Below are 14,409 nucleotides of genomic sequence, written 5' to 3' on the forward strand. Positions count from 1 at the left end.
CGGGGAGAAGGCACTGAAGGAGTCAGAGAAAGAGGGGTGGAAGTCAGAGAAGCAAGGAGCACTGATAGAACAATGACCCCTCCAGTCCCACTGCACCCCCAGATCCAGTGTGGACCCCTGCAGTCATTATCATGTTCCTGAGCCAGGGCCACACATGGAAGGTTTGAGGGTTCCAACCACAGCTTCCACATGTCTCACTTTTAGGGAGTACCTTTATCCTTCCGGGTTCTTCCACCCTGACTTTGGCCTACTTTTTGGAGGTTTCTCTCAGCCTCCACTCTAGGTCACTTACATTCTAGGTCTTTCATTCCTTCCCACTGAGAAGTTCTTAATTCCTGCTTCAGTCTGAGCCTCTCTCAGGAGGACAGAACCTACCTACATCCCACATGTGTGGGATGGGTTCCCAGAAAACCACCCGATGCTCAGCTCTTGGAAGGGTGACACAATCTAGTGTGGTAGTCAGTTCTCTCTTTCTCTAGTGATGTCAGACAAAGAGACTTCAAATGGAGTAGCAGGGATAAGACTCAACATCAACCAGAACCTGCCGGCGCTCAGTGTAGGGAGATGCCAGGATGGGGCCATCAAATCCTCTGAAAGTTTAGGGGAACCCCATGGGCATGAACAAGGTGCAGCCTGGCTCTGTGTGGACGGGGTGGACAAGAAAGCCCTGAAACCACTGCCCCTGCCCTCCACACCCCACAGCCAAAGCGACCATCTGCTCCTGCTCACTCCCCTGTTGGCAGCTTTGATGCAGAGCTCAGTTATTTGCCCAGGGATTTATAGTAGGAGCCAGGCTAGCAGCTAAATCCCCCAGCCATAGAGGTAAATCAGCTGCTGCGATGGGCCGGAACGAGGGAGCTGTCGGGCTAGGAGGCTGCACAGCAGAGCTGGAGAGGAAAACACTTGTCCCCGCTCCCTGGGGGCAGCCACCAATAAATCCCCTCAGGCACCGATTAGGGCAAGTGGCCTGACCAGATCTTGAGGGCTGTCAGTGCTGGTGGCAGACTTTACACCACAGCAGGCAGTGCCCACAGAAATGGGCTTGAGGATGGACCACAAGAACTGCTCAAAGCACCTGGACTAGTAGCAAGAGGTGAGGGACCAAAACCTGTTTTCCCAGGAACTGTGTGAAGCGGTGTGGCTGTTAGGCCAGGTTCCCTGAAGCCAAAGTGCCTGGGCTCAATCCTGGCTCTGCCAATTATTAACTCTGTGGCCACTGACAAGTTATTTGACTTCCCTGTGCCTCAGTTTCTTCATCTGTAAAATGGGGATGAGAATAGTAGCTACTTCCCATAGTTACTAAGATGATTAAATAAAATAATATGCATAAAGTGCTTAGATCAGTGCCAGGCAATGTATGGTTAGTAGCACTGTCACATAAAATAAGGTCTTGAGGCTAGGTTGAATCTGGACTTGTGCAGAGAAAAGAGAAGGAACCAAATGACCTTTGGAGGAAGCTGGGGGCGCCAAGATGATGTTTAAAGAAAGGAGGAGGGCTATGTTAGTCTCACTGGGAGAGAAAGTGAGACCAGCTTCTTCCAGGGCTGGAATCAACCCCTGTGGTTAAGAGCACAAGCTCCTTAGGCAAGCAGACCTGCATTCAAGCCCCAATTCTGATTAACTGTGAGACCTTCGGCAAGTTATTTAATCTCTCAACTTTCCTCATCTGTAAAATGAGGATAATAATATTCACCTCATAGCATTATTGAGAGAATTACATGAGATCATACACAGATAAGGCGTTTAGTAAGTGCTCATTAAATTTTAGTCTTGTTACTGCAATTATTTCATCAAGTGAACAAAGCAGGGCTTCACAGTGGGCCCTGAATCTAGGTGCTAAGTGCCCTGAATCCAAGCAGTATAATTGACAGGAAAGTGCTATTGCCAGAGAGGGAAGGCAAGAGAAGGGGAGGAAGGCAGGAGGTGAAGCCTGACCTGGGAGGCAGAGGGGGTCAGTAAGAAGAAGGAGACCCAGGAATACAAGAGCAAGACAGAAGCAGGCAGGAAGAGAAAAGATGGGGGACTTCCAGCCAGAAAGAGAGTAAAGGGGATGGCACAGAGATGGAGAAGGGAGAACTAGGGAGAGAGACAGAGGGGAACTCACTGGGGCAGAAATGGATGGCAGAGAAGGGGGGCACACGAGGGAGATGGGGATCAGGGAAACAAGGGTATAAATGAGCAGAGCCTCAGAGCAGAAGTCAGGAAAATGGAAGGGGAAGACTGGAGTCCAGATGGCTGCAAGGAGTACTAAGGGGCAAAGGAAATGAGGGGCAGTGGCCAGGAGACAAAAAAGAAGGAAAGAGACTGGAGCACCAGCTGAGAGACAAAGGAGGGAAAGCCCTGTCTGGAAACACAGCAAGTCAGAGCCAGCGCAGCTCGTTATGCAAACATGATTCCAGGCGCTCCACTGCCCCCTCCCCAGCTTTCATTTTCAGCTTGGCTTCCCCTGGCCTCCCTCCTGCGCCCCTCCTGCCAGCCTCTACTTTCTCTCCACTGAGCCTGAGGGCATACAAGCCAGCGGGGAGGGTGAGGGGCTTGGACTCTGTTCACCAGGGGGTGAGGAGGGGAGGAAGGAAACAGTCCCCAAAGCAGAACAGAACCCAGGGGTCCACACCTCCTTCTGGCAGCTCCCTCTTCATCCACATGAAGACAGGACAGTGGCTGAAAGAAGTGTAAGAGTGGAATAATAATAGTAGCAGAGAAAACAGGAGCATTTTGCAGCCTGCCAAGTGCTTTACACGCCCCGGTCTCATAACAACCCTTGTGACGGAGGCAGTATTACCCTATTTATTGTCATCAAACAATTATATAATGCTTACTACCTGCTAAGAATGTCACATGTAGTAACTGTCTTACTCCTGACAACAACCCCATTATTCCCATTTTACAGATGACAAGCTGAAGCCTAGAATGGTAAGTACCTTCCATCCTGCGCCCCTCCCTCTTTGCTCCTCTGATCTCTCCTCCTGTCTTCCCTTGTCAAGCTCTTTCTATTCTCTCATCTTCTCATGTCCTCCCTTAATTCCCTTTCCAATCATGCTGCCTCACTAAACTTCAGGTTGGCTTTCTGTTCACTCTCAAGGCAACCCTCCAACCACCAGCAGGACCTGGTGTGACTGCACATGATCAGCAGCCCCTTCGTTTTGGGGTCAGTTGTCAGGTAGCAACCCCCGAAAAAATCATACCGCAGCTGAAGTGAAATACCACAATGTCTTCAGAGCTGCTTTTACCCACATTCCTTCCAAAAAGGTCTGAGATGACCTACCATGTAAGACACAGATCGCCAGGTGTAGTGGCCCATGCCTGTAATTCCAACATTTTGGGAGGCCAAGGCAAGAGGATAGCTTCAGTCGAGGAGTTCCAGACCAGCCTAGGGAATATAGTGAGACACCATCGTTACGAAAAATTTAAAAACTGGCCAGGCATGCTGGTACGTGACTGTAGTCACAATTACCAGGGAAACTAAAGTGGGAAGACCCCTTGAGCCCAGGAGTTTGAGGCTGCAGTGAATTATGATCATGCCACTACTCACTCTGGGCAACAGAGTGAGACACTGTCTGTAAATAAATAAATAAATAAAATTAAAAAGACAGATATAACAGAACCATTGAAATACCCATAAAAGAACAAGAACAGATAAAGAAGTGAGGATTTTAAAATGTCCTAGGAAAAGAAACCTAAGAATGGACAGTTACTGCAGAGGAACCCAAAACTTCTCCCTCGACTTCCTAGATGAAGCCAGGTAGTAACTTAAAAGCCTCCTCACCCACACCAGAAATAAACTGAGCACCTACTAGGTGTCATGCATCAAAGATGTGATCAACACTGAGGACCTGGAATTTTCTATTCACTCTACAAGTGTGAGAAGATTTTGCCTGAAATGTCCTGGTCACATTTGCCACAGAACACTTGAAAGGACTCTGGGCTAAAAGAGCTTAAGAGCAGTGAGGAATATAAAAGTTGAAGCCCGGCGAAGCGCGGTGGCTCACGCCTGTAATCCCAGCCCTTTGGGAGGCTGAGGTGGGCAGATCATGAGGTCAGGAGACCAGCCTGGCCAACATGGTGAAACCTCATCTCTACTAAAAATACAAAAATTAGCTGGACATGGTGGCGGGAGCCTGTGATCCCAGCTACTCAGGAGGCTAAGGCAGGAAAACTGCTTGAACCTGGGAGGCAGAGGTCGCAGTGAGCCTAGATCGCACCATTGCACCCCAGCCTGTGCAACAGAGCGAGACTGTCTCATAAATAAATAAATAAATGTCAGAGGCCATAGGACCCAGGAAGAAGAACGGCCCACACAAAGTTGTCCCAATGCCAGTTCCCCTCCCAGAATTGAGAAATGGAGTCTGAGGTGTCAGTGATAGCCCTGCCCCCAAGCCCCCTTCCCACTCCTAAATTGCTATTTGGGACTAAGTCCCTGCCAGCCAGTCGGTCTAGCCCTCCATGTGATGCTGTGAGGGCTGCTACTGGCTTCTCCTGCTCGTTAGCACATCAGCATGAGGATCATCAGGCACTGTAATAAATCAAATGAAAATAATCTCCCACACTCTCGCACAGAAACAAAATCTGCCCTCTCCGTTGGCACAATTTTTGGCCTGCTAGAGGAATGAGTACAAGAGAGTGACCTCAGGCACAGGGGACAGGAGACACACAGGGAGGAAAGAGATGGATCCTTGTCAAGGAAAACCCCAGACTTGCAAGCCAGGCTCCTCCCACAAATAATCACAAAATGCTGCCCCTTCCCAGCAGCCAGCAAAGAAACAGTCTCCACCCTCACATGCCTGCGTGTGAAATGCATAGGTATTAAGTTAGTTCTTAGGAAGGCTGACACCCAGCCTGGCAAGCGCTGGAGATATCTAAGCAGGAAAAGCCTCTGAGCACCTGGCACTGGCAGTATGTCCTAGGGCCCCCACTCCAAGGTCAGGAGACACTTGAATTGGCTGGAGGGTGGAGGATTGAGTGGTTGGTAGAAATCAGACTGAAGGGCATTGCTGGGCAGGTGGGTCCCAGTGTTCACCAGCATGGACCAGTGATGATGTTACCAGCTCACCTACCATGAAAAATGACCTCCTTATTTTCCCCTTCCTCTCCCTTGCCTGAGGCATAGTTTGTTATCAGGGGCTTCTAGGCTAAAACAAAACAAAAGAAAACCCTGGAGTTAGGGCAGAAGCTCATAAAATTTTCCACTAAACAAAATTACTCTAGTTCTTTCCCAGAGGGAAAACAAAAAACAAGCAAACAGAAAAACCTCACTCCAGCTCCCCCACAACCCAGGGACCATCTTTCACTTTCAAAGCCTGACCAGGCCTCCAGGGAGTACAGACAGACTGACAAGAGGGGTCCCACCCGATAAGCAGGTACCAGTAGATGGCAAAGCCTTCCCCAGAAACACCTCTCCCAGATACATGTCTCTCCTCATGGAACTCCCGTCCACGGCGCCCTAATGCATTCAGAACAAACTGCATTCACACCAAACTACTGATTCCTCAAATTGGCATGCAAAGCCCTCCTTGATGCAGAACCACACTGAGCTCCGACAGTTTTTCCCTCCTACATCCTTCCTCCTCACCCCAGCTACTGGTCCCTTTATTATCCCTGAACCATCCTGCTTCCAGCCCATTTTGCTTGGAATGACCTCTCCACCACTTTCCAAGGCCCCCACATGCTCATCAAAGCTCTCTCCATCCTCCTCCAAAGCCAGATTTAAATCCTAACTTCTTTTATTCATGCAAGATGTCTGCCTCCACTAAACAGGCCTCCTGTTCACCTGTGTGCTGACAGATAGTCTGGATAATGTTCACGGAAATGAATGAAAACTCCAAACCTGTTCTCTGCCAAGTTTTCTTTTCTGTGACCCATGGGGTTCATCAGGAGTAAGGAGACCAATCAGGGACATGGAGATGGCAGACATCTCCAGAGCCCCACCTCCCCAAGTCAGGGGTGAGGTCTTTGAAAGAGACGCTGTTGTGAGAGATGCTGCAGGTGCTTCTAGGCTTCCGGAGACCACTGACCTGGGTATCTCTCAGGGGCTTTAAAGGCCTTTAAACTAGTGACCTTGGACCTCCTCTTTCTTTGGTTCCTCTCTCCCTATTTCTCAGTCTCCCTCAATCTTCATCATTCTCTTTTTCAGATTTAGGCTGAGGACACCATCTGCCTGACAGCCCCCTCCTCTTGGAGTCTTGCTCCTCAAAATGTGACTTAAGAACCAGCAGCATCAGCATCCCTGGAAGCGTGCTACCAATGCATTCTTGGGCCTCAACTCAGACCTATTCAATCCAACTCTCCAGTTTAGCAAGGTCCCAAGGTGATTTTTATGCACATTAAAGTTTGAAAGCAATAGTCTAAAGAACCAGAAATGCCAGACCAGGGGTCCAACAGGGAAACTGAATGCCTAAGACATTCATTCATTCATTTACCCGTTCAATAAATACTTAATAAGCATCTACTGGGTGCAAAGAGTTGTGCTAGGCATTGGGGATAAAATGGTGAATGACTCAAATTAGGTGTACAAACTGCAGAAGATGAGATGAATGTTCCCCACGTGGCCTGTTTCAGTCCACCTCCCAGAGTTGGGGGAGGCTTGAGTTGCGAACAGGGGTACATTTGACTGAAGAATCTCTCAAGATCCTGAAGCTGATGAGGGATCCTTTCCCCTCTCCAATCAAAAGACAGAGAATCAGTCAGTGAGAGACAGAAGGGGAGGAACAGTGAGAGCAAGGAAGAATGCTGAACAGAAGGAACCAGGGAAGATGGAAATGAGAAACAGTGAGTCTAAGACAGTCCCTGCAAATACTCCCCACCATTTCAGAAGCATACTCAATCATGCTCAGCTCACTGACTTCCTCTAGGCTAGCACAACGGCCCCCACCCCACTCCCGGTCAGATTGCCTCCCATGAGAGGGGAGCACCCTCCACCCCAGGGTCTGAGAAGGGAGAAGACAGGTCACAGCTGGGGGGAAATGACCAAAAGGCAGGGAGATTGGTTTGAAGGACACAGGAATAGCAAAAAAACATACAGCCCAAGAGACGGTGCTGAGGGCTTCAGGGGAACATGACTGCTGTGTGGAGAATGGACTGTAGGGGGACACGCAGGGGAGACCAGTTAGGGGGCTGTCATGGTCAGCAGCAGAGACAAGATAAACAGTTCATGGCTAGGACTGTACTAGTGGAGACTGTGAGATGATGTGGTCAGAGTTGAGATATATTTGGATGATAAGGCCTACAGAACTTGCATATGAATCGGGGATGGGGAAGAGACGAAAATAGGATACTCACTCTCGGGTTTGGGGCCTGAGCTACTTGGTAGGTTAGGGCAATAAAAGGTGATCTCTCTGTCAGCAGTGAGTCAGGCTTTTAAAAAAAAGTGATCTGGGGAGGGGTGGTAGAAGAATGAGTCAGGTTAAGGAAAAACCTAGGGCAGAGAATGGAAAAGAGGAGAGTCCATGTTGGGAAGTCATAAGAAAGGAAAGCAGGGATAGAGGAAAATGATGAGAAAATCATTCAGGAATCCTTAGTTCAAGTTTTTTTGAGGGCAAAAGTTGCATCTTCTGTTTCCACTGGGCATCTTGGAGTCCTCCACTGCTATTCTGCATGCAGTGAGTAAAATCAGGTACTAGTACATCTGTGGCTTGTTGAGAAGTGATTCAAAAGGCAGGGTGGGCTGGTATAAACAGCACTCAGCTATGTTTAGGAGCCCTAGCCACCTAATGGCAGGGGGACGTTAGAGAAGCTCACTGTTGGGCTGGGTGCAGTGGCTCATGCCTGTAATCCCAGCACTTTGGGAGGCGAAGGTGGGCAGATAACCTGAGGTTCGGAGTTCGAGACCAGCCTGACCAACATGGAGAAACCCCATCTCTACTAAAAATACAAAATTAGCCGGGCGTGGTGGTGCACGCCTGTAATCCCAGCTACTTGAGAGGCTGGGGCAAGAGAATCACTTGAACCCGGGAGGCGGAGGTTGCGGTCTGCCGATATCGCGCCATTGCACTTCAGCCTGGGCAACAAGAGCGAAACTCTGTCTCAAAAAAAAAAAAAAACAAAAAGAGAAGCTCACTGTTTCTCAGTTTCCCTAGTGGCAAAGCAGTAAAGGTGAACTAAGAGTTTCAGGTCCCATCTAGCCCCAGCTCTCTTTCCCTGACTCTAGGACCATAATGCTGAGCTTCAGGAGTCCCCGTAGGTTCTTGAGCAAGCGTAGCATGAGGTGGTCAGCGTGGCTGTTGTGTGGTGTTTGGAAGGGAATGAAGCAGTGGCCCAGAGAGTGGACTGGGACCATCTAGATATGGACCAATGAGGGCCTGGCCACAAGGGCAGCTGGGAATGAAAAAGAATGATCAAGCCAAGAGCCCCCACACCTCTTCCCTAAATCCTCCTCCCTGAGATGTCTCAGCATTTTTTTTTGTACCTCCACAACTTTTTTTTTTTTTTTGTGAGACAGGGTCTCATTCTGTCACTCAGGCTGGTGTGCAGCGACACAATCATGGTTCACTGCAGCCTCAACCTCCCAAGCACAAGCAATCCTCCCACCTCAGCCTCCTGAGTAGCTGGGACTACAGGTGCATGCCACCACACTCGGCTAACTTTTTATTTTTTGTAGAGACGGGGTCTCACTATGTTGCACAGGCTGGTCTCGAAGTCCTGGGCTCAAGTGATCCTCCCACTTCAGCCTCCCAAAGTGCTGGGATTACAGGTATGAGCCACTGTACCTGGACCCTTTTGTTTCTTAATCCCATGACAGATAAATGCACCTCTACTACTTCTAAATATTGTGGCGCCTAGACTCTGTCACTAGATGCCCTTCACTTCCTTTTTTTTTTTTTTTGAGATGAAGTGTCATTCTGTCACCCATGCTGGAGTGCAGCGTCGTGATCTTGGCTCACTGCTGCAACCTTCGCCTCCCAGGTTCAAATATTTCTCCCTGCCTCAACCTCCCAAGTAGCTGGGATCACAGGTGCCTGCCACCATATCTGGCTAATTTTTGTATTTTTTAGTAGAGATGGGGTTTCGCATGTTGGCCAGGATGGTTTTGAACTCCTGAACTCAGGTGATCGACCCACCTCGGCCTCCCAAAGTGCTGGGATTACAGGTGTGAGCCCCCACGCCTGGCCACCTTCACTTTCTATCAGCATTCACTCCTTAGGGGATCTCATCCAGTGTCACTGATTACTCCCAAATTTCTATCTCCAGCCTGGACTTCACCATCAAACAACAGACTTGTGGTTGGGCATGGTGGCTCACACCTGTAATCCCAGCACTTTGGGAGGCCAAGGTGGGCAGATCACGAGGTCAGGAGATTGAGACTATCCTGGCCAACATGGTGAAACCCCGTCTCCTCTAAAAATACAAAAATTAGCTGGACATGGCAGCACATGCCTGTAATCCCAGGTACTCGGGAGGCTAAGGCAGAATTGCTTGAACCTCGGAAGTGGAGGTTGCAGTGAACCAAGATCGTGCCACTGCACTCCAGCCTGGCAACAGAGCTAGACGCTGTCTCAAAAAAAAAAAAAAAAAACAAAAAACTATAGACTTGTGTATCTATTTACCTGCTAGCCTCCTCTAATTGGATGCTTAACAGGCATCTCAAAGCTAACGTCCACAACTGATACTACTCCCAAAACCAGCTCCTCCTGTGGTATTACCCCATATCAGTTAACAGCAAATCCATTGCCCTGGTCACTCAGGCCAAAAAATCTTCGTCTTATCCTCTACTCCTCTTTCTTTCATACCCTCTGTCTAATCCCTTTGCTCTCCCTGCAAAATGTATCAAAAATTTGACCACTTCTCATCACCTCTGCTGCCATCTCCCTGGTCCTGGCCCTCATTCCCTCTTACCTGATACTGCAATCAGCTCCTGACTGGTCTCCCTGCTTCTGCCCTTGTTTTCTCAATCTATTCTCAATACAGCAGCAAGAATTTTCTGTAAAGACAAGGCAGATCATGTCACTCCCTTGCTTGAAACCCTGCAGTGACTTCCCATGTTACTCGGAGTGTGAGTTTTACTGTAACTTTATTAGTCTCTACGTGATGTGGCTCCCCATCACCTCTTAGATCTCATCACTTATTCTCTTCCCTGATTTTCTCTGCTCCAGCCATATCAGGCTCATTGCTGTTCTTCCAACACACCAGACATGCTCACATGAGGGCTTTTGCCCTTGCTGTTCTCTTAGCCAGGAAACTCTTCCCCGAAATCTGCATGCCATGTAGCATCTGCTAAACGGCAGCTCCATATGTTGGGGCGCCTGAGCAGGGATAAGGGAGTGAACTGAAGAGGAAACAATGGAGTCAGGTCCAGCACAAGAAACAAAATACCCGCTTTGCTTCCTCTGTCTTCCTCAGGTACCTGGCTTCAGGAGCTCACGGGGGGTCTCCTGTGGGGCGGGGGAGACTTGCCCCACTGAAGTTTTTCAGAAAATACCCACCTCCATGCGAACCTCAGAAGAGCCTGAAGCCCTGAAGGAATCACATCTCTCTGGTGCTCCTGCAGACCTCCCAAAAAGGAACCACTCCCCTGACCTTGAATGTGGTGGTCCTCCCTGCTCTGCTTCTAAAGGATGTAGGGAAGACTGGGTCTCTTCCAGTCGTCCACTCACCACATATGTATTCCTCCCGTCTCCCGCTGGGCCTAGGCCCAGGCAGGGTAAGCCCACCACCCGCTCCCACTCTTCTTAACCTAGCTTCCCTTCCTTTCCTCCCCGGCCCTTTCTAGCTGTTCCCAATCTGCAGGCCTTCCCCACAGGCACACAGGTGGAGAAAGGCTGAGGACTCTGCGGAGAGCCTGGTGTGATGGGCTCTCTGAGTCATGGGGAGAAGGCAAGGCGGCTTGAAGGAAAGGGTTTGAGGGTGGAAGGATGCAGAAGGCCAGAGACAAGAAGGCCGGAGGAAAGACAGCCAGAAGCTGTGATGACATGGTGATCCAGAGAGAAGTGGAGGCGGCATCCGCCAGAACAGGGGGTCAAAGTCAGAGGCAGAAACAGCAGCAAGAAAAGCAAAAGCTGACAGATGGCAGGAGCCACAGACAGGCAGCGCAAGAGAGAGGCAGACACCCAGAGACAGACCAAACAGGAGAGGCATCAGGAGACGCGGGAGCAGCCGGAGAGGGAGGTTAGGGCGAGGTGCATGCACCCCAAGAGATGGAGAGACAGAGACCAGAGCGAGAGACACACACGCGGACAGACCAGAAGGCTGCAGAGAGGGCGAGGGAGAAAAAAGCGTCGAGGCGGGGAGTGGCGGGAAGCGGCCGGGAGCGGGGCGGGCGCAGCAGAGCGGGCGCGGCGCCGGGAGCGGGCTCGTAAAAGCCGCGTCGAGCAGGGAAATTGCCGCCAGAATCGCTGAGCTCCACAAAACGCCGCCCGCGCGGCCCGCCGCCGAGCCCGCTCCAATCTCCAGCCTCATCGCCGCGCGGGCTGGTTATGCATTTAAATGTTATTTAATTGGATTGCGGAGGAGCTGGGGGCCAGAGCGGCCCTCCGCCCCCGCCCCGCACGCTCCGCACGCCCGGGCTGCTCGCCTCCTCTGCAAATCTGTTTTCCAAGTCACAGATTGCAGCACGCCCCCTCCCAACACGCTCCCCCCACCCAGACAGCTCCCCTTCGAGTCTGGGCTCCTTCTTCTGTTCCCCCGCCCAAACAGAGCCAGAGGACACTCAGAAAGACTCCACAAGCTCCCTGAAGATGCCCCAAACACAGAGGTTACACAAAAATACCAGACACACAAAGACACAACAGCAGCAAAAATGGGTCACACTCAATTACACTAGTGTCCATCTGGAAGACTGAAAACTGCAGACAAAAAAGATCCCATGATCACAGGAGGACACAAATGCATGTAATACAGTGGACTCCCACTCTAAGGGAACACACTACCCTACCCCTTAAAACGGTACTTGCGGCCGGGCGCGGTGGCTCAAGCCTGTAATCCCAGCACTTTGGGAGGCCGAGACGGGCGGATCACGGGGTCAGGAGATCGACACCATCCTAGCTAACACGGTGAAACCCCGTCTCTACTAAAAAATACGAAAAAAAAAAAAAACTAGCCGGGCGAGGTGGCGGGCGCCTGTAGTCCCAGCTACTCGGGAGGCTGAGGCAGGAGAACGGCGTAAACCCGGGAGGCGGAGTTTGCAATGAGCTGAGATCCGGCCACTGCACTCCAGCCTGGGCGACAGAGCGAGACTCCGAGACTCCGTCTCAAAAACAAAACAAAACAAACAAAAAAAAAAAACGGTACTTGCAAAGCGGCACTACCAAACACAAGAACAAAGTGATGCTAACTCAGTGATTCACAGGGGACACACAGACCTCCCTTACAGCCAGGCAATAAGCAAAACACATCCACACTCACGCTCGGAGCAAAGCCATCACACCCCAATCACTCAGCTGTATGGCCTTCCAGGGTTGAAGGCAAACCCCTTCCTTCAAAGACATTTTGTTCTTCTCCCAGGCCACAGAAGAAAGTATCATGACATGAGGTTCTGAGAGGGAGCTATCAGTTAGCAGGTTTCTCAAAACTGAACAAAAAAAAAAACAACCAAAATTACAGCAGGTAGGCTGGAGGGTAGACACCAGAAAGACCTTCTGAAGAAGACAAAGTGTGAGATCCCAAGAGGAGAGGCTGGGCATTTGTGTGAGGTTGGGCTTCTCCCAGTTAACTGTGACAGGAGACCGTTTTTTGCTGCCTGAATGAGGTGTTAGCACCATCCAGGTAGATGCAAGGACAGAATGACCTGCAAAGACATGTCCTCCGCACACTCCTAACCAGCAGACAGGAAATTGTTGGCCTGAAATGATCAGGGTCAAGCTGCTTCAATTAATGAAAATGGAAATGGCAACCTGGCTTGGCACAGACCACCATGGAGGACTGTTCTGGGCTCTCAGCCATCCCTCCTGCAAGCTAGTACTAGAGACAGACATCAGGCTGAGGGTCCTTGAATGAGATGTAGGGGCAGAAGAATGGAAAAGAAGATGCACAGGAAAATTCTTTTGCAGGTGTTTTGTTTGTTCTGTTTTGTACTTGAGAGAGTGAGGGCCAAAATAAGGAGGGAGAGAAAGTAAGTTTCCCCAAATACATTATAATTCAACCTTGACTGGTAAGCATCGGCTCAAGCCAGGCTGGCATTAAGGTCTCTGAAGAAAAAAGCAATTCATCTTCCTCCAAAGTAATTTATTTCTATATCACCTGATGGTCATAGCTGGGAAGTTTATCCATGTGTCTAACCTCAATGTCTCAAGCTCCAGTTAAGTTCTTTACTTCTTTGGAGCACTAGGGAAGAAGAGAAAACAGCTGCCCTATATCCTCCTAAACAAGAATATTCAGAGTCAAGACTTAGTCTGGGATAGGCCACAATCTCTATTCCCTTCTTCCATTCCATCGCTAGCTTCTCTACCCCAGCTGCGGCCAGGTTGCATTTCCAATCTTTTTTGATCTGCTACCTTGACATCGCCTGCCACCATCTGCTACAGTTTTCCATCCCCAAAGTTAACAGATGTGTTCTGAAAGGAACCTCCACTTCTCATCTTCCATAGGGCCACGCCCAACCCTTGGCTCTCGCCTAATTCCTGGCATCTGAGCCCCTCCCCTCATCCTGTTTCCTAGGCCTTTGCAGTTGGGGCTGAGAAATTCTTGGACGTATCTGACACAGTGGTCCCCTTTTGCAAATATCCACTCCGTGGAGGTGGTAAGATTTAGCAAGTGATGAGATAAGAAATCTCCAGTCACTGCCCTTTCTCACAGGCACACACACCTCCTCCCCAGACTCTGAGGGCTAATCACTTCCTCATTCAGTGTGCCCAGAGCGCTGTGTTTATAACTTGTTCACAACATGCTTTCAGCTTGATTTATACTATAATTATATGCCTGTATCTCCCAGCACTAGACAGTGAACAACGTGAGGGCAAAGAATCATCTAATTCACCTCTGTCACTCCCTACAGTGCCTAGCACAAGGAATGACACACACACAGCAGACATCAATAAATGTTTATTGAATTGAAAAAGGAAAGTGAGACCACACAGTGGCCAAATTCAAGACCCAATTTTCCTTTAAGCTATCCTGTATCAGTAAGGGAGAAAAAAAAAAAAAAGAGAGAGAGAGAGAGATAAAAGGCTGGGGCCGGGCGCAGTGGCTCATGCCTGTAATCCCAGCAGTTTGGGAGGCCAAGGCAGGCAGATCACCTGAGGTCGGGAGTTCGAGACCACCATGACCAACATGGAAAAACCCTATCTCTACTAAAAATACAAAATTAGCCAGGCATGTTGGCACATGCCTGTAATCCCAGCTACTCAGGATGCTGAGGCGGGAGAATCGCTTGAACCCGGGAGGCAGAAGTTGTGGTGAGCTAAGATCACACCATTGCACTCCAACCTGGGCAACAAGAGCAAAACTCCGTCTCAAAAGAAAAAAAAAAAGAAGAAGCTGGGC

The sequence above is a fragment of the Mandrillus leucophaeus genome, unplaced genomic scaffold (genome assembly GCF_000951045.1).
Source record: "Mandrillus leucophaeus isolate KB7577 unplaced genomic scaffold, Mleu.le_1.0 Scaffold414, whole genome shotgun sequence".
Taxonomy (NCBI): Eukaryota; Metazoa; Chordata; class Mammalia; order Primates; family Cercopithecidae; genus Mandrillus; species Mandrillus leucophaeus.